The sequence below is a fragment of the Bos mutus genome, chromosome 5 (assembly GCF_027580195.1).
Source record: "Bos mutus isolate GX-2022 chromosome 5, NWIPB_WYAK_1.1, whole genome shotgun sequence".
NCBI classification, from domain to species: domain Eukaryota; kingdom Metazoa; phylum Chordata; class Mammalia; order Artiodactyla; family Bovidae; genus Bos; species Bos mutus.
Window position 1 is genome coordinate 96,874,411 of NC_091621.1, and position 21,430 is coordinate 96,895,840.

A 21,430-nucleotide genomic window follows, 5' to 3' on the forward strand; every position below is an offset into this window, starting at 1 on the left:
AAAAATTTTTCTAGGTTTAGGAAATTTCAAGGAATGCAAAATAAAATTGTTCATATGTTTCTGGGCTTTACTCTATATGACAACTAGAAGTACGGATTTGTTGTTTTCATAAAACCTTAATGTTACAAGGTTTTAAAAATACATTTTAAAATTTTTTCTGGGAGTAGGGAGAAATGGAATATTCATTGAAAGTACTGATGCTGAAGCTGAAGCTCTAATACTTTGGCCACCTGATGCCAAGACCTGACTCATTAGAAAAGACCCTGATGCTGGGAAGGAGTGAGGAGAGGAGGGAAAGGGGATGACAGAGGACCAGATGGTTTGATGGTATCACTGATTCAGTAGACATGAGTTTGAGCAAGCTCCAGGAGATGGTGAAGGACAGGGAAGCCTGGTGTGCTGCAGTCCATGGGGCTGCAGAGTCAGAAAGGACTAAGCAACTGAAAAACAAGGGAGAAATGGGGAGTTACTTAATGGATGTATAGTTTCTGTTTTGCTAGTGTCAGTATTCTTAGCACTGCAGAAATATGCACTTTAATAAACATCTCTGAGGTGGTAACTCATTCTTCACAGGTTTTAAAATTATTTTCTGAAGAGTTCAGAAGATGGGGCATATCAATATATTAAGCAGCATGCTTCCATAGGAAAAGTCACTGTGCTCATCCTGAGTATTCGATGGTTTAAATGTCAATAGAAGGTTCAGTTAGAAAAGCAAAATTGTAAAATGCCATCAGTTGAGGCAATGCAATAGTTGGAGACTAATAATGGTCATCAGGTTGGTCGTTGTGTTCTTTACCGCTGGGATCTCTCAAAAAAAGTCTCCCTTAAGAATGTCTTTGATAAAGTAGTGCAAGTTGTTAAGTCTTAGCCCCTGAATATACATCTTTTAAATGTCCTAGGTGATGAAATAGCAAGCACATATAAACTATATGCATTCCAGAATGATGTAAAGCAAGAGATACAAAAGCAATGGTGATGTTATGGTCATTGAGTAGTCCCATGGAACATCATTTTTACTTGAAGTCATCTGACATGTTTGTCTCAAACTACATCATCCTGATAATTCAAGGTGAATAAAAGTATTTGTTGCCAGTGATAAAATTTAAGCTTTCAAAGAAAAATTGGGATTTGGGGAATTTTTTATCTAAGACCATGCATTTGATAGTATCCCACTACCTGGACCCATACTCAACTCAATGAGAATATTAATGAACATAATTATTTTTGATATTATACACCAAAATGCCAGTATTTGGAACATCTATATAGCTTAATGGACCAATATTTCTGATGACCAATGCAAAGAGATAAGAGATCCATTCAAAATGCCAGGTAGACCAATGGATTTTAATAAAACAATGTGAAAATTTCTTTGTGGTATCAGCTTCTTACCAGCTGAGAAGTAAAGCTAAATTCATTGCCACTAAGTCTTTATGGAACAGTTGCTTGTCAACTTTTGATGCAGTATCAAGAATGATGCATGATTATCTGAAAAGGCTGTGAACACTATAAAAAAACAGATTGGATTTTGTTGATGTCAAGACTGTATCAGCAACAGAAGGCGCAAATAATTAGGGAATTCAGTTGTATGCTATAAAGTTAGATTTGCAAAAAATGTAAAACAATGATGCTTTTCTCAAATTTGTTTTTAGATAATTATTTTTTGTAACTTTCTTTTCTTTTGGCTGTACCACTCAGCATACAGATCTTAGTTCCCCACCTGAGGGAGTATGGAGTCCTAATCTCTGGACTTCCACGGAAGTTCCAAAATGTTATCATGTAATGGGGTTACTTTAAAATGAAAAGTGCTTTTAAAAATGTGTTTAATCTCTATGAGAGATTAAATTTTGAAAAACATCTATTGAGTTTCCTCAGTTTTTTAAGATTGTAAAAAAAAAAAAATCTCAGTGGTTAAAGTGGTGATTCTGGAACAAGCACAATTAGATGGATAAGTTTGGTCTCACCTCTATCAAATAACTTGCAAATATTTTTCTCAAATCAGGTAAGATATTTAGGGTTGCACATGTTTACTTAACAGTGTTGAGGGACTTCCCTGGTGGTTCAGTGGCTAAGGCTCCTTGCTCCCAAAATAGGGGTTCTGGGTTCAGTCTCTGGCCAGTGAACTAGATCCCACACACTGCAACTAAGTTCACATGCCTCAGCTAAAAGTCCTGCATGCCGCAATTAAGGCCTGGTATAACCAAACAAGTAAAGAAATATATATTTTTTAAATGTTCAATTGGCTGCTGTCACTATTTTTTGTTTAGAATTGACTGGGTTGATCTTGCTTTCCAAGGGACTCTCAGGAGTTTTCTCCAGTACCACACTTACAAGTAGCAATGAATAATTAATGACATTGAATTTCAGCAGAGAATGAAAGAAGACTGCACTGATTTAATAAAAAGAAATTAAATCTTTTAAGTGATGTGAGGTTCAGGGGAATTGTGTGTAAAATATTACTTTATGCATAATACAAAGAAAAACCCCCGGGGAAAGAAAGGATGAAGAGGTCCTTCAGGAAGAAGGGAATTTAAAAAATAGTAGAAAGTAGGATGCAAGAGTGAAAGATAAATCAATAAATACCCACCTAAAGAATTGACTGTAGAAAGTAAACTGTAATTAATAACTAATTTTAGAGGAAAAATACAGAGTAAAAATATTCATCTGAATGGTGACATTCTGGAGGAGACCCAATAGGACTTAATAGTAGGTAGACAGGGTAAGGGAGAAAAGGGAAGAATCTTGTTTCTGGATTGTGCCACTGAGTGGGTGGTGAGGTCTCCCTTGCCTGTGTGGGACCAGATATCTTGGGACTGGGGATTGATTGTCTTCAGCGAGTGGCCAGCTTTAATGGAGGTTTTGCAGTGACCAACTCCTTTTCTTGGAGGACAGGCTGTAAGGCCACAGTCTTAAACAAGTTAACCCGCACTTCTTAGTGGTTGAGTCAGGGATTGACTGTCTTAAGCAAGTGGCCAGCTTTAATGGAGGTTTTGCAGTTGAGCTATTTTAAATCCTAAAAGATGATGCTGTGAAAGTGCTGCACTCGATATGCCAGCAAATTTGGGAAACTCAGCAGTGGCTACAGGCCTGGAAAAAATGAGTTTTCATTCCAATCCCAAAGAAAGGCAATGCCAAACAATGCTCAAACTACTGCAGAATTCACTCATCTCACATACTAGGAAAGTAATGCTCAAAATTCTCCAAGCCAGGCTTCAACAGTACATGAACTGTAAACTTCTGGATGTTAAGGCTGTATTTAGAAAAGGCAGAGGAACCAGAGATCAAATTGCCAACATCTGTTAGATCATCGAAAAAGCAAGAGAGTGCCAGAAAAACATCTGCTTTATTGACTATGCCAAAATCTTTGTGTGGATCACAACAAACTGAAAAATTCTTAAACAGGTTGGAATACCAGACCACCTTACCTGCCTCTTGAGATATCTATGCAGGTCAGGAAACAACTGTTAGAACTAGACATGGAACAACAAACTGGTTCCAAATTGAGAAAGGAGTATACCAAGGCTGTATATTGCCACCCTGCTTATTTAACTTATATGCAGAGTACATCACGAGAAACTCTGGGCTGGAGGAAGCACAAACAAATCAAGATTGCTGGGAAAAATATCAATAACCTCAGATATGCAGATGACACCACCCTTATGGCAGAAAGTGAAGAACTAAAGAGTCTCCTCATAAAAGTGAACTAGGATAAGCTGTGGTACATATACACAATGGAGTATTACTCAGCCATTAAAAAGAATACATTTGAATCAGTTCTAATGAGGTGGATGAAACTGGAGCCTATTATACAGAGTGAAGTAAGCCAGAAGGAAAAACATAAATACAGTATACTAACGCATATATATGGAATTTAGAAAGATGGTAACAATAACCTGGTGTACGAGACAGCAAAAGAGACACTGATGTATAGAACAGTCTTATGGACTCTGTGGGAGAGGGAGAGGGTGGGAAGATTTGGGAGAATGGCAATGAAACATGTAAAATATCATGTAGGAAACGAGTTGCCAGTCCAGGTTCGATGCACGATGCTGGATGCTTGGGGCTGGTGCACTGGGACGGCCCAGAGGGATGGTATGGGGAGGGAGGAGGGAGGAGGGTTCGGGATGGGGAACACATGTATACCTGTGGCGGATTCATTTTGATATTTGGCAAAACTAATACAATTATGTAAAGTTTAAAAATAAAATTAGAAAAAAAAACAAAACTCAACATTCAGTAAACTAAGATCATGGCATCCGGTCCCATCACTTCATGGCAAATAGATGGGGAAACAGTGGAAACAGTGTCAGACTTTATTTTTCTGGGTTCCAAAATCACTGCAGATGGTGACTGCAGCCATGAAATTAAAAGACGTTTATTCCTTGGAAGGAAAGTTATGACCAACCTAGATAGCATATTGAAAAGCAGAGACATTACTTTGTCAATAAATGTCTGTCTAGTCAAAGCTATGGTTTTTCCAGTATTCGTGTATGGATGTGAGAGTTGGACTATAAAGAAAGCTGAGCGCCAAAGAATTGATGCTTTTGAACTGTGGTGTTGGAGAAGACTCTTTAGAGTCCCTTGCACTGGGGAGAAGATCAAACCAGTCCATCCCAAAGGAAACCAGACTTGAATATTCATTGGAAGGACTGATGCTGAAGCTGAAACTCCAATACTTTGGCCACCTCATGCAAAGAACTGACTCATTCGAAAAGACCCTGATGCTGGGAAAGATTGAAGGCCGGCGGAGAAGGGGATGACAGAGGATGACATGGTTGGATCACATCACCAACACAATGGACATGAATGAGTTTGAGAACTCCAGGAGTTGGTGATGGACCAGGAGGCCTGGCGTGCTACATTCCATGGGGTCGCAAAGAGTTGGACACAACTGAGCGACTGAACTGAACTTGCAGTAGCCAACTCCTTTTCCTGGAGGACAGGCTGTAAGGCAACAGTCTTAAACAAGTTAACCCACACTTCTTAGTGTTGAGTCAACCCGGTATAGATTTTACAGAGGAATGGAGCTATGAACTTGGACCCAGGGCACCATCTTCCCAGACAGCATTCTTTTCTTGGATGGTATTTTAGGATAAATTTTAATAGAATGTCTGAGGTTTAATATGGAACCTTTATAATTTATCCTACCATTTGCTTTGTCTAATTAGGATAGATTTATCTGTGAGATAAACGGATTTTTTTTTTTTAAGATAGCCAGAAACCTACACTCTTAACCTGAATTGAAAGAGAAGGGCACGAAAGAAAATTTAGCCTTTCCTGTTTTAAGTCCTTTAGTTGCTTCCTTCCTGTCTTTTATTCTCTTCTCTCTCTCCGTAACTCCAAGTTGGTGATTTGCTTGAGATTCCAGGCAATTGTGGAGATCCAGTAATCTGGGAACTGCTGTATTTTAGGTATGTTACATTCCATTGGTCACTGGTATGGCATGCTCTGATTGCTATGATTATACAGTGGAAGTGATAAATAGATTTAAGGGACTAGATCTGATAGAGTGCCTGATGAACTAAGGACGAAGGTTTGTGACATTGTACAGGAGACAGGGATCAAGACCATCCCCAAGAAACAGAAATGGAAAAAAGCAAAATGGTTATCTAAGGAGGCCTTACAAATAGCTGTGAGAAGAGAAGAGAAAAGCAAAGGAGAAAAGGAAAGATATACCCATTTGAATGCAGAGTTCCAAAGAATAACAAGAAGAGATAAGAAAGCCTTCCTCAGTAATCAATGCAAAGAAATAGAGGAAAACAACAGAATGGGAAAGACTAGAGATCTCTTCAAGAAAATTAGAGATACCAAGGGAACATTTCATGCAAAGATGGGCTCGATAAAGGACAAAATGGTATGGACCTAACAGAAGCAGAAGATATTAGGAAGAGGTGGCAAGAATACACAGAAGAACAGTACGAAAAAGATCTTCACGACCCAGATAATCATGATGGTGTGATCACTCACCTAGAGCCAGACATCCTGGAATGTGAAGTCAAGTGGGCCTTAGGAAGTATCACTATGAACAAAGCTAGTGGAGGTGATGGAATTCTGTTGAAGTATTTCAAATCCTAAAAGATGATGCTGTGAAAGCGCTGCACTCAGTATGTCAACAAATTTGAAAACTCAGCAGTGGCTACAGGCCTGGAAAAGATCAGTTTTCATTCCAATCCCAAAGAAAGGCAATGCAAACAATGCTCAAACTACCGCACAATTGCACTCATCTCACATGCTAGTAAAGTAATGCTCAAAATTCTCCAAGCCAGACTTCCAACAGTACGTGAACCATGAACTTCCAGATGTTCAAGCTGGTTTTAGAAAAGGCAGAGGAACCAGAGATCAAGTTGCCAACATCGGCTGGATTATCGAAAAAGCAAGAGTTCCAGAAAAACATCTGCTTTATTGACTATGCTAAAACCTTTGACTGTGTGGATTGCAATAAACTGTGGAACATTCTGAAAGAAATGGAAATACCAGACCACCTGACCTGCCTCTTGAGAAACCTGTATGCAGGTCAGGAAGCAACAGTTAGAACTGGACATGGAACAACAGGTTGGTTCCAAATTGGGAAAGGAGTATGTTCAAGGCTGTTTATTGTCACCCTGCTTATTTAACTTATATGCACAGTACATCATGAGAAACTCTGGGCTGGAGGAAGCACAAGCTGGAATCAAAGATTGCCAGGAGAAATATCAATAACCTCAGATATGCAGATGACATCACCCTTATGGCAGAAAGTGAAGAACTAAAGAGCCTCTTGATGAAAGTGAAAGTGGAGAGTGAAAAAGTTGGCTTAAACTCAACATTCAGAAAACTAAGGTCATGGCATCCGGTCCCTTCACTTCATGACAAATAGATGGGGAAACAGTGGAAACAGTGGCTGACTTTATTATTTTGGGCTCCAAAATCACTGCAGATGGTGATTGCAGCCATAAAATTAAAAGATGTTTCCTCCTTGAAAGGAAAGTTATGACCAACCTAGACAGCATATTAAAAAGCAGAGACATTACTTTGTCTACAAAGGTCTGTCTAGTCAAGGCTATGGTTTTTCCAGTAGTCATGTATGGATGTGAGAGTTGGACTATAAAGAAAGCTGAGCACTGAAGAATTGATGCTTTTGAACTGTGGTGTTGGAGAAGACTCTTTAGAGTCCCTTGGACTGCGAGGAGATCAAACCAGTCAATCCTAAAGGAAATCAGGGCTGAATATTCATTGGAAGGAGTGATGTTGAAGCTGAAACTCCAATACATTGGCCACCTGATTCGAGGAGCTGACTCACTGGAAAGTTGAGTTGGGATGTTGGGAAAGATTGAGGACAGGAGGAGAAGGGGATGACAGAGGATGAGAAGGTTGGATGGCATCACCGACTCAATGGACAGGCGTTTTGGTAGACTCCTGGAGTTGGTGATAGACAGGGAGGCCTGGCGTGCTGCAGTTCATGGGGTCGGAAATAGTCGTTCACCACTGAGTGACTGAACTGAACATATCCAAAATGTGGCTCCTACCTTGTAATACTGTTGGGTTACTGAAAACATAATTCCAATTTTGGACTTTGAATTTTAAATAATTATAACTAGGCTCAAGCTCTTCTTTATTAATCAAAATAGAAACTATTCATTACATTCAACACATTTTTGACAATGAGAATTAACTTTATTTATTCCTGTAGTGTAAAAATCTGTGCTTGGGATTGAACAAACTCTTGGAAAGCATCCTGCTGGTTGTGGAAGTGTTTTCCCTACAAAAAGTTGTCAAGATGCTTGAAGAAGCGGTAGTTGTGAGAGGTCAGGTGAATATGGCAGATGAAGCAAAACTTTGTAGCCCAGTTCATTCAACTTTTGAAGCGTTGGTTGTGTGACATGTGGTTGGGCTTTGTCATGTATAACAACTGGGCCCTTTTTGTTGTCCAAAGCTGGCTGCAGGCATTGCAGTTTCCAGTGCTTCTCATCAATTTGCTGGGCATAATTCTCAAATGTAATGGTTTCACTGGAATTCAGAAAGCTGTAATGGATCAGATGGGCAGCAGACCACCAAACAGTGACCATTGCCTTTTTTTAGTATAAATTTGACTTTGGGAAGTGCTTTGGAGCTGCTTCGGAGAAGGCAATGGCGTCCCACTCCAGTACTCTTGTCTGGAGAGTCCCACGGATGGAGGAGCCTGGTAGGCTGCAGTCCATGGGGTCTCTGAGAGTTGGACACGACTGAGCCACTTCCCTTTCACTTTTCACTTTCATGCATTAGAGAAGGAAATGGCAACCCACTCCAGTGTTCTTGCCTGGAGAGTCCCAGAGACGGGGGAGCCTGGTGGGCAGCCATCTCTGGGGTCGCACAGAGTCGGACACAACTGAAGTGACTTAGAAGTAGCAGTTGGAGCTGCTTCTCTGTCCAATCATTGAGCTGGTCATCACTGGTTCATATACAAAGTCCACTTTTCATCACACATCACAGTCTGAAATCATTTGTTATTGTTGCATAGAATAAGACAAGATGATACTTCAGAACAACAATATTTTGGGTTTCTGGTCAACTTATAAGGCACCAACGTATTGAGCTTTTTCACCTTTCCAATTTACTTCAAATTGTTGACTGTAGAATAGTCAACATTCAGTTCTTAGGCAACTTTTCATGTAGTTGTAAGAGAATCAGCTTTGATGATTGTTCTCAATTGGTTGTTGTCAACTTCTGATGGCCAGCCACTACCCTGCTCATCCTCAAGGCTCTCGTCTCTGCAAAACTTCTAGAACCACCACTGGACTGTATGTTCGTTAGCAGTTTCTGGGCCAGTTGTGTTGATGCTGCCAGTTGTCTCTGATGCTTTACAATCCATTTTGAACTCGAATAAAAAAAAATTGCTCAAATTTGTTTTTTGTTGAACATCATCTCCATAGTCTAAAATAAATATAAAATAAGCAGCAAGTAATAAGTCATTAATAACTATAAAGCAGGAAATGCATATTAAAGTGATATACAACATAACCACATTATTAAAGTGTATTCCAATATCAAATGGCAAATTTTAACAATGCAAAACCACAGTTACTGTACCAACCTAATATATTTTCCAAAGTCTATTTTTAAGATATCAAATTATCAAGTGTAAATCATTTATTTACTCATGACTGTATGGCCTGAGTTAAATATCAAGTTGTTTGGCTTGGGGAGAATTACCTCAACTCAGTTCTTTTTATTTTTTGTTTTTTAAAATTGATCTATAAATTCAAAGTGCTCCCAATCTTAATCAAAACAAGTTATTTGTGAATTTCAACAAACTAATTCTAAAAAATTTATGGACAGGCAAAAGACCCAGAATACTCAATGCAATACTGAAGGAGAATAGAGTTGAAAGACTGACATTCCCTGACTTGAAGACTTACTATAAAGTAACAATAATCAAAATAGTGTGATATTAAATAATAAATAGTAGATCAGTGAAGCAGAGTAGAGAGACCAGAAGTTGTTGCTCAGTCGCTCAGTTGTGTCCAAATCTTCATGACCCCATGGACTGAAATACCAGGCTTCCCTGTCCTACACTGTCTCCCAGAGTTTGCACACTCATGTCCATTGAGTTATGCCATTCAATGTGTTCATACTCCTCCTGCCCTCAATCTTTCCCAGCATCAGGGTCTTTCCCAATGAGTCAGCTCTTCACATGAGGTGGCCAGAATATTGGAGCTTCAGCTTCAGCATCAGTCCTTCCAATGAATATTCAGCATTGATTTCCTTTAAGATCGACTGGTTTGATCTCCTTGCAGTCCAAGGGACTCTCAAGAGTCTGCTCCAACACCACAGTTCGAAAACATCAATTCTTCAGCATCAGCGTTCTTTATGGTCCATCTTTCACATCCACGCATGACTACTGGGAAAACCATAGGTTTGATTATATGTACCTTTGTTGGCAAAGTGATGTCTCTGCTTTTTAATATGCTGTCTAGATTTGTCATAGCTTTCCTTCAAAGAGCAACCGTCTTTTAATATCATGGCTGTAGTCATCATCAACAGTGATTTTGGAGCTCAAGAAAATAAAATCTGTCAACTGACAGAGGATGAGATGGTTGGATGGCATCACCAATTCAATGGACATGAGTGAGCAAACTCCAGGAGATAATGAAGAACAGGGAAGCCTAGAATGCTGCTGTCCATGGGGGTCACAAGAGTCTGACATGACAGAGCAACTGAACAACAGCAATACATCTATTAAAGGAGACAAAATTCAAAATACAAAACCAAATGCTAGAGAGCCTTTGGAGCAATAGGAAGTCTCATATATTGCTGGTCAGAATGCAATGCATTTCACCCACTTTGGAAGAGAGTTTGTGGTTTCTTACAGAAATAAACTCTTTTACCATATAATCCAGCGATCATGTTCCTTGGTATTTAGCCAAAGGAGTTGAAAACTTGCACACAGATGTTTATAACAGACTCTTTGCAACTCCATGGACTGTATCCTGCCAGGTTCCTCTGTCCATGGAATTCTCCAGGCAAGAACACTGATGTGGGTTGCCTTTCCTTTCTCCAGGGGATCTTCCCAACCCAGGTACTGAACCTAGGTCTCCTGCATTGTAGGCAGATTCTTTACCATCTGAGCCACCAGGGAAGCCTTATAACAGTTTTATTCATATGAAAACTTACAAGCAAAAACATTGTCTTAAGTAAGTGAATAAATAATGGTACATCTAGACAACAGGATATTATTCAATGCAAAAAAAAAAAAAAACCAATGAGCTACCAAGCCATGAAAAGACATGGGGGAATCTTAAAAGCATATTACTTAGTGAATAAGAAGCCAATCTGAAAAACCTACCTCCATACTATACAATTCCAACTAAGATATTCTGGAAAAGGCAATGAAAATTCTATATATGATACTATAATAATAGGTACATGTCATTATTTGTCCAAATCCATAGAATATACAACACTAAGAGTGAACTCTAAGGTAAAATGTGGATTTTGGATCACTACAGATTCATCAGTTGTAACAAATGTACCACTCTGGTGGGGATATCAGTAATGGGAGAACCTATGCATGTTTGGGGCAGGAGGTACTTGGGGTTCCTTCCTCAATTTTGTTGTGATCTTAAATCTACTAAAAAATAAAGTCTTGGAGTGACATCAGCATTATAGGGGCATGATACCCTCCTTTGTCTCTCATCTTCAATTTACAATCAGTAAAACATCCATGACTCAACCAAGGTTCCTCTGACCAACACACCAAGACACCAGAGTTCTACACATCAATACCTCAAAAGGGTGTGCACTGGAACACATAGTGGAGGCAGAACTAGGGGAAAAGTGGAGGCCGCGCTTTCAATCCTAGCCATCAACCACCTGAAAGCAAAAGTATACAAACCCTTGAATAAGGTGATTATTTCAGAATCAGAAAATTACAACTCTATATCAGTATAGGTTGTTAAACAATTACAACATAAAGGTTAAAGGTGGGGGAGGAGCAGTAAAAATAACTATTTTGCTGTTGTTTGGTCACTAAGTCACATCTGACTCTTTTCCGACCCCATGGACTGTAGCCCAACCTGCTCCTCTGTCCATGGAATTCTCCAGGTAAGAGTACTGGAGTGGGTAGCCATTTCCTTCTCCCAGGGATCTTCCTGACCCAGGACTATAGGTACTTCAATACCTTACTTCAATACCAAACTTACAACATAAAATGAGACAATTTGCGACAACAAAAACATAAAAAGGTAAGAGGAAAAGGACAGAACTCACATAGGCAAGTGAAGATAACATGTTATTGACAGAAAAAGGACTATTTGAGACATTTTATAGAAACCTCATGTTGATCTTTTTGAACTGTGGTGTTGGAGAAGACTCTTGGGGAGATCCAACCAGTCCATTCTAAAGGAGATCAGTCCTGGGTGTTCTCTGGAAGGAATGATGCTAAAGCTGAAACTTCAGTACTTTGGCCACTTCATGCAAAGTGTTGACTCATTGGAAAAGACTCTGATGCTGGGAGGGATTGGGGGCAAGAGGAAAAGGGGACGACAGAGGATGAGATGGCTGGATGGCATCACCAACTTGATGGACGTGAGTTTGAGTGAACTCCAGGAGTTGGTGATGGACAGGGAGGCCTGGCACGCTGCAGTTCATGAGGTCGCAAAGAGTCGGACACGACTGAGCGACTGAACTAAACTGAACTGAACATGTTAACTACAAGGCTAGAGCAGAGACACAAAGCCTATTAAAAGAGGAAACTGAGTAGAACAGGAGTTGCAACAGCAGCTCAGGCTGCGCAGGCAGTGAGTCTGTGACCCTGAGTGCAGACAGTAAGGTACCTTGTTTTTCTGATGAGTAATGACCGTGTTGGAATGAAAGGAAGCTATCTGTGCAGACCACTGTCTGTGAAATCTTTGAAGGTGATAAAGTAGTGTTGGATTCTGCAGTGAGAGCCTCTGGGTCAGCTATGTAGTAAGATGTTTCAGAAAGATAAGAAGCAATACAATAGTAGCAATTCCCAGAGCAGAGAAATCAGTAGTAAGGGCAAGTCTGTAGATTCCAGCCTTGGGAGGCTTTCACAGTCCAGCAAGGTGGCAAACCTTGACACCAATTCCACCAAGACCTCAGGACAAAGCAATAATAATTCAGATACCTGTGCAGGATTTATATAAAAAAAAATACATTGATGCAATTGAGAAACTGAAACTCTCTGAAGGGTAAAGTCTTGAGGGGCTACTAGAACTGATAAATTATAAAGAAGTCACTCAGGAAGATAAAAAATTGCCTTTCGTCCCTTTGGAGGAAGAATTTACTATGCAGGTTACCAAGTTTGGTATAGAAGTATCCACATCAGATCAGTATGATGTTTTACATGGGTATGCTCTGTATTTAATCATCCAAAAGGTATGTTATGATGATGATCTGGGTGCAGGAAAAAGCTTATTGGCTTTGAAGACTACAGATGTGAACAATGAAGAATACAGCCTGTGGGTTTACTAGTACAATAGCCTCGAACAAGCACAAGCAATCTGTAAAGTTTTATCCACTGCTTTCAACACTGTACTGACATCTGAGAAACCTTGAATTTTGCAGTCAAGGGGAAGTTGACTTCAAGTGCAAGTTCAGCTGTTTTCTCAGTAGTTCTGTTTTCAATCTGTGGTGTTGAACTATTATGGACATATAAACGATCCTTTGCTCTAGATTTTCTGAAGAAAATGCAATGTACAAAATATCAACCATCTGTTTTTCTATTGTGTCTTATTTGCTGCTAAGTTGTTTCAGTCGTGTCCGACTCTGTGCGACCCCATAGACCGCAGCCCACCAGGCTCCCCCGTCCCTGGGATTCTCCAGGCAAGAACACTGGAGTGGGGTGCCATTGTCTTCTCCAATGCAGGAAAGTGAAAAGTGAAAGTGAAGTTGCTCAGTCGTGTCTGACTCTTAGTGACCCCATGGACTGCAGCCTACCAGGCTCCTCCACCCATGGGATTTTCCAGGCAAGAATACTGGAGTGGGGTGCCATTGCCTTCTCCGATGTCTTATTTAACAGTGAAAAAGAGGAAACTGAGAAAAACAAAATAGAAAACCATGAAACTAAAATGGCAAACAAAAATTCAAACAAAAAAAGAAACAATGGAGATATAGAGCAACTAGAAAATAAAAGGTAAAATGGCAGTACTAAGTCCTCATTTATCAATAATCATCCTGGAAATTGAATCCATGAATTAAAAGACAGAAAGTAGCTGATAAGTTTGAAAACAAGACCCAACTAAATGCAGCCTCCAGAACACTTAGTTCTAAAGACAAATGTAAGCTCAAAAGAGAAGGGATGAAAGATGATACTCCAAGTAAATGAGAGCCCAATAAAGCAAATGTAGCCATACTTATATCCAACAAAAATAAACTTCAAGCCAAAAAACATTACAAGAGACAAAGATGGACATTATATAATGATAAAGGGGACAACTCAAGAAGAAGATATAATGATTATTCATATATATGCACCTAACATAGGAGCACCCAAATATATAAGCTAATTATTAACAGATTTAAAAGAGAAACTGACAGCAACACAATATAGTGGACTATTTTAGCACCCTACTTATATCAATGGATAGATCATTCAGGCAGAAAGTCAACAAGGAAACAGTGGCTTTAAAATAAAAATTTATATCAGATAGGCTTAATAGAATCACAGAGAACATTCCAACCAAATGCAGCAGAATACACATTCTTCTCAAGTGCATATGGAAAATTCTCCAGGATAGACCATAATTTGGAAAACAAAACTAGTCTCAATACATTTAAGAAAATCAAAACCATATCAGGCATTTTTTTTTTGCCACAATAATTATAATCTAGAAGAAAGCTAGAAAAATCACAAATATGTGGAAACTAAACAGCATGTTATTTAACAGCTATTGGATTTAACATAGAACTCAAAAGAGAAATAAAAACATATCTGAGGACAAACTAAAATGAAAACATGATATATCAAAATCTAAGGAATGCAGCAGAAGTGGTACTAAAAGGGGAGTTTATAGCAATGCAGGCCTATCTCAAGAAACAAGTAATAATTCAAATAAGCACTCTACCCTTACACCTACTGGAACTAGATAATGAAAAGCAAACAAGACCCAAAGTCAATAGAGAGAAGGAAATAATGAAGATATGAACAGAAGTAAATAAAATAGAGACTAAAAAAAACAACAAAAAAGACCAATGAAACTAAGAGCTGGTTCTCTGAAAAGAGAAATAAAATGAACAAAGTTTTCCCTAGACTCACTAAGAAAACAAAGAATAAAGTCAGGAAAAAAGCGGGGAAATTACAATTGAAACCACAGAAAGGAAAAGAAGTAGAATACCATGAACACCTATATGACAACAAATTAACAACCTAGAAAAATGGACAAATTCTTAGAAGCACACAATCTTCCAAGTCTGAATCACGAAGAAATAGAAAATCTGAACAAACCAATCACTAGCAAAGAGATTGAAACAGCAATCAAAAACTTTCCAAAAAACAAAGTCCAGGACCAGACAGCTTCACTGGTGAGTTATCTCCCCAATTCAGAAAAGATATAAGACATATATTCTTCTTAAACTTTTCCAAAAATTGAAGAGGAGGGAACAATTCCAAAATTTTACAAGACCAACATTACCAAAAGTTAAGTGAGGACAATAAGAAAAGAAATTTACAGGTCAATATCCCTGATGTACATAGATGCAAAAATCCTGAACAAATTATTAGAAAACTGAGTATTAAAAATACATCAGAAGGATTATATACTATGATTAAGTGGTATTTATTCCAGTGGTGCAAGAATTGGTTCAATAGTCACAAATCAACCAATGTAATACACCACATTAACAAACTGAAGTATAAAAATTATGTTATTTTATCAATAGATGCAGAAAAGGGCATTTGACAAGTTAAACCTGTTTTTCAAAGATTTCAATCTCATTCATGCACAATAAAGCTACTAGCCCTTGCAATGGCCTGTGAGCCCAACTTCAGCAGGAGCTAAAGTATCTAGGACTTAGAGTCAGAGAGTAGTGATTTCATCCTGACTTTCCAATGAGCTGATAGGCTGTGACTGCTAAGCACTGAGATACAGAATTCAAAGATGTAGTATCTGCCTTTGTTCCTGGCAGAAAAAGAATTTAATGTTTTTGCCTTGTTGTGAAAGAATTCAGAGATGAAGCAGGGAGGTTAAAGAGTAAAGTGAATTTATTTAATCAAGAATACTCAGAGGGAGAGCAGGTAGACAGGTGAGGAGCTGCTGTCCTGTTTCTCTTTGGCCATCTGGTTATGAGGGCCATACAAATGAAGGGGCAAAATATTCACTGGGGAAGGAGGAATTTGGGGGTCATATTCCTGATTTTCCTCCCCACTCTATCTTCCTGAGGGCAGGAGGGATTTTTTTCTTACTTAGCTTAGATAGGAAGTGTCACAGCATAGGTGCATGACGGGTACTTCTTATCTCCAAGGCTAGTTTTATTGCAATGAGTGCATATTAAATAAGTTACATTCACATGCAGGAGATTCCTGCCTTTATCTTTCTTTATCTGCTTCCAGGACACTTATTGCCCAAAAGGTGTGGTTTCCTGTCAGTCCGCATGTTCCTGATTTCCTCTGTCTGCCCATGAACCCCCGCTGTTTACAAGATGCATGATTTCCTGCCACCTGGCCCCTGCCCCCATTTCTCTGCTCTTATCTAACTACCTACCTGCTGTAACACCTTAAAATTAAACACTAGCTGGCAACCCAGGCAAAGAAAGATTACAGAAAAACATTTTTTATCTCACTAGCATTCACTGAGCACCTACCATGCACCAGATACTATTCTTCACAGCATGGAATCATGGTCAAAAGTACAGACTCTGGAATCAGCCTCCCGGAGTTCAAATCCTAGCTCTGCCATTTACTAATTGTGCTACCTTGGACAATGTATTCAATACTTTACCTCTCTTTGCTTTACTTTCCTCATCTATAAAAGGGCACTAATAGGAATTCCCTGTCAGTCCAGTGGTGAGGACTCTGTGCTTTCACTGCCAAGGGCAGAGCTTCCGTCCCTGGGTCAGAGAACTAAGATCCTCCATGCTGGGTGGAGGATTTATTTTAAAATTTTAAAGGGGAAAATAATAACAATACATACCTCAGAGCACTATAATAAAATGAGTTCCTAACTGTAAATGACTTAAAGACAATGCCTGGTCTTCCCTGGTGCTTCAGATGGTAAAGAATCTACCTGCAATGCAAGAGACCTGGGTTTGATCCCTGTACTGGGGAGATCCCCTGGAGAAGGGAATAGCTACCCACTCCAGTATTCTGGCCTGGAGTATTCCATGGACAGTATGGTCTATGGGGTTGCAAAGACTCAGATATGACTGTGACTTTCACTTTCACTAAGACAATGCCTAGCACATCGGAAATTATATTTGTTTTGTTAAAAATTAGTCTTAAAATCTGTCTATCAGGACCTTGGTGTCATGGTCCAGGAGTGGGTTGGAAAAGAATTTCCAGATATGAGACAGAATGAGAGGTAAATAAAGTTTATTAGAGTGGGAGATGCTTTTAGAACAGTGGGCCAGCTCAAAGGAGAACCGACTTTGAACAGGGGTCCTTAGTCCGCTTTTATACCCAGAGTACAAGGAGTGGGATAGGGGTCTTGCAGGTCATTTACTGATTGAATGAGGCACATGTACTGGGTGGGGGAAGAGTAAGGCAAATACCTTTTCCCTGTGTAGGGTAGGAAGGGAGACAGGTTATATTGCTCAGGAAGACCTGAAATCCATTAATAGTTAACAGCATGGGGGAAGGAAGGACAATAAGGGTCTGATTTTTCTGTTCCTGAATTCCAAGACCCTCCTTCGTTTTATCTGCTCATTAGTCTTTGGGTCACCACACTTGGCATGGAAAAGGAACAATTTATTTTATTTAACACACTTTTCCCATTTTGAGAGGAAGATTATGAAATAAAGCACTAATTTAAATGTCAGTTTTAGAAATTCTTTCATCTGCTCCACAAATATCTATAGAGTCCTCCTCCGAGACAGGCACTGTCCTGTCCAGTAAACAAAGTGTCAAAGAATTTAGAGCCCAGTGGGAAAGACAGCATGGAATAAGCGTGCAAATAAACATAAACTTAACAACTGAGGTTTGTGCCAGGAGGGAAAAGGCAGAGTGCAAAGAAAACTATAGAAGGAAGACAACCTAAACTGGGAAGCCTGGGGAAAAGTCCTAGGAAGTGATATTTAAGGTGAAATCTAAAGGATAAGGCTTAGAGGAGCAAAAGGAATGTAGAAGGGAAGTGGGGAAACATTCCAGGAAAGGGCACTGCAAAAGTGAAGGCCTTGAATGTCAGAGGAATTTGGGGGTCCTTGAAGAAATGCCACAGGAATCTGGGGCCTTGGGAAACAGTGAGAGAAGAGCAAACTGAGACATGAAAACTGACACTTAGGCAGGAGTCACAGAATGCAGTGCCTTTTGCCCATACTAAGGATGATGACAAATTACCTTTGGAGCAATAGAAAGGCATTAGAAACCATGCACAAAAGTGCTGACAAGATCGTATTCATACTCTAAAACATCCCTCTGAATAATGAAGAATCAAAGTGTAGCAGACCTACCATATTCTATTTTCTATAAATTCTCGCATTAAGTTAAAGTAACTAGGGATGTTTTAGATGTAAAACAGGTAAAATTAATTGTTCAGCTTCTCCCTTCAAAGATGCAAGTCCTAATCTTGACTAAATATGTTTACTTGTTATATTGAGAAAGTGAAAGCGAAAGTCGCCCAGTCGTGTCTGACTCTGCGACCCCATAAGACTGTATAGTCCATGGAATTCTCCAGGCCAGAATACTGGAATGGGTAGCCTTTCCCTTCTCCAGGGGATCTTCCCAACCCAGGGATCAAACCCAGGTCTCCCACACTGCAGGTGAATTCTTTACCAGCTGAGAGCATACTAGTAATTATATGGCAAAAAAAAAAAAAAAAAAAACAAACCCTGACCGTGAGAATGTTAACAAATTTGTACTATTTGGCCTCAAATGGCCAAGTGTTGTCATTTTATTTATCTTTGAAATTTTTCCCTGGCTGAACATCTTGTGGAATCTTAGTTCCCCAACCAAAGAATGAACCCTGACCCTTAGCAGTGAAAGTGTGGAATTCTAACCACTGGACCACCAGGGAATTTCCAAAGTATCGTTATTTTAATTTGATTTTGATAAGTGATAGGAAAAAATGAGAGTAGGATATAAAAGAATAGACTGTACAAAACTACAATGAGTTATCATTTTATACTGGTCAGAATGGCCATCATCAGAAAATCCACAACCAATAAATGCTGGAGAGGGTGTGGAAAAAAGGGAACCCTTCAATACTGTTGTGGGGAATGTAAATTGATACAGCCACTATTATGCAGGTTCCTTATAAAAATAGATATACTATATGACCGAGCAATTCCACTCCTGGGCATATACTCAGAGAAAAGCATAATTCAAAAAGATACATGCAGCCCAATGTTCATTGCAGCCCTGTTTACAATATCCAGAACGTGGAAGCAACCTAAATGTTCATCAATGGAAGAATGGATGAAGAAGATGTGGTACATGTATACAGCGGAATACTACCCAGCCATAAAAAAGAATAAAACGATGCCATTTGCAGCAACATGGATGGACTGAAAGACTGTCACATTAAGTGAAGTAAGTCAGACACAGAAAGACAAATATCATATGATATCACCTATATGTGGAATCTTAGAAAAAGGGTACAAATGAACCTATTCACAAAACAGAAGTAGAGTCACAGATACAGGGGAAATAACTTATGATTACCAGGGGATAAGAGGGAGGAGGGATAAATAGGGAGATTGGGATTGACATACACACACTATAATAAGAACCTGCTGTATAGCACAGAAAACATGGCTCAATATTCTTTAATGGCTTATATGGAAAAGAATTTTAAAAAATGGGTGACTCTATGTATATGTATAACTGATTCACTTTGCTGTACACCTGAAGCTAACATAATATTATAAATCATGTACTCCAATAAAATTTTTGGAAAAAAAAAGATTATATTATTGTTATTCTCTATTTGACAGAGAATTTTATTTACCTAAAAATTGTGAAAAAAATACCCATTTTATTGTCAAAATTTTCTCAGCTTCCCATAAGACCACCAAAGAAATCTACTCAATCAAGCTGAGTTCACTGATGTTACTGCAGCACAGAAGAGACCACCTTGATTCAACTGTGACCTGGGAGCGAGGCTGCTGATTAGGGTAGGGCTGAAGATTAAGAGTTTGAAGGCCTACACTCATGGTTTAAAGATGGTTCTTCAAGGCAGGGACTTGTTTGGAGCTAGGCAAAGTTTATGACTGCTAAGTGAAGATTTTAAAATAATTTTTGATAAGCAAACTGGTGTCAAAGAAGCAAGCTCTTTGTCCAAGTTACCAAGCTGTTATTTTAATAGGAGAGCTATTCCTGTGGATGATCTGCCCAGACACACTGCTTGGCAGACATATCCTGAGGTAAGCAGTGAAGTTATTCATTCCTCTTAGTCCTATCTCCCTGGGTAAAAATTTCCTGGAACAAGAATTAAGGCATGTAAGTCTCTATTTTCCAGAGAAGGCAATGGCACCCCATTTCAGTAGTCTTGCCTGGAAAATCCCATGGATGGAGGGGCCTGGTGGGCTGCAGTCCCTGGGGTCGCTAGGAGTCTGACACGACTGAGCGACTTTACTTTCACTTTTCACTTTCGTGCATTGGAGAAGGAAATGGCAACCCACTCCAGTGTTCTTGTCTGGAGAATCTCAGGGACGGTGGAGCCTGGTGGGCTGCCGTGTATGGATTCGCACAGAGTCGGACACGACTGAAGCGACTTAGCAGCAGCAGCAGCAGCAGCAGTCTCTATTTTCACTTTCCCTTCAAAAATTCTCCTTTCAAAATCCACTAATAGGAACTTCCCTGGCAATCCAGTGTTAAGATGCCGTGCTTCCAATGAACAAGGGCACGGGTTCAATCACTGGTAGGGGAACTAAGATCCCACATGCTATGTGCTGTGGCCAAAAATTAAATAAATAAAATCCACTAATACAAGAAATTGATGGGATGTAGTTCAGGAACGTAGTTGGACTACAAGTATAGTAAAGGATTAATATCTTAATGTATAAAAATGATATTAATATTAAATATATATACATTGCTATATATTGTTCATATAAGCTTTAAATATGAAGACTCAAATAGGTTAAAATTAAAAGCACGAAAAAAGTTACACCATGCAAACTCTAGTCTTAAGAAAACTGGAGTGGCTGTGTGTGTCAGACAGGCGGACTTCAGGACAAGGAATGTTAGTAGAGATAGAGATATATTTCATGGTGATAAAAGGATCAATCATCAAGACAACATAACAGTGCAAAATATGCAAAATATATATGCACTTAATAACAGAGTTTCAAAACAGACTGTTATGTAGGAATGAAAGTGACAAAACTGAGAATTTGACTTTCTCAGTTATTATTAGCAATGGTTTTCAATTATTTTTTCACCCCTCTCCCAATAATTAATAGAAAAATAGAAAGCAAAAAAAAAAAAAACAGAAAAAGATAAAGAAAAATTAAAGAAAGAATGACAAAGTCAAGAGTCCTTCCTTGTCCTCAATCTGTATGCCTCATCAGTCACAAAGTCTTGGAAATATAGTTTCCTCTACATTTCTTAAATCTGTTCTGTCATCCCCATTTCCATGAATTGCAGACATGAACTGATCTCCTTCCCTCATTAGCTAGCAGCAATCTGATTTTCCCGTGGTAATCAGGATAAAAAGCAGAGACATTACTTTGCCAACAAAGGTCCATCTAGTCAAAGCTGTGGTTTTTCCAGTAATCATGTATGGATGTGAGAGTTGGACCATAAAGAAGGCTGAGCGCTGAAGAACTGATGCTTTTGCACTGTGGTGTTAGAGAAGAC

General features: G+C 39.1%; 1 pseudogene; it reads left to right on the forward strand.

Annotated features, from left to right (window-relative positions):
• Window positions 1-12,428: 12,428 nt before the first annotated feature.
• On the forward strand, window positions 12,429-13,035 carry LOC102272189 (integrin beta-1-binding protein 1-like; annotated as a pseudogene).
• The last annotated feature ends 8,395 nt before the right edge of the window (window positions 13,036-21,430 follow it).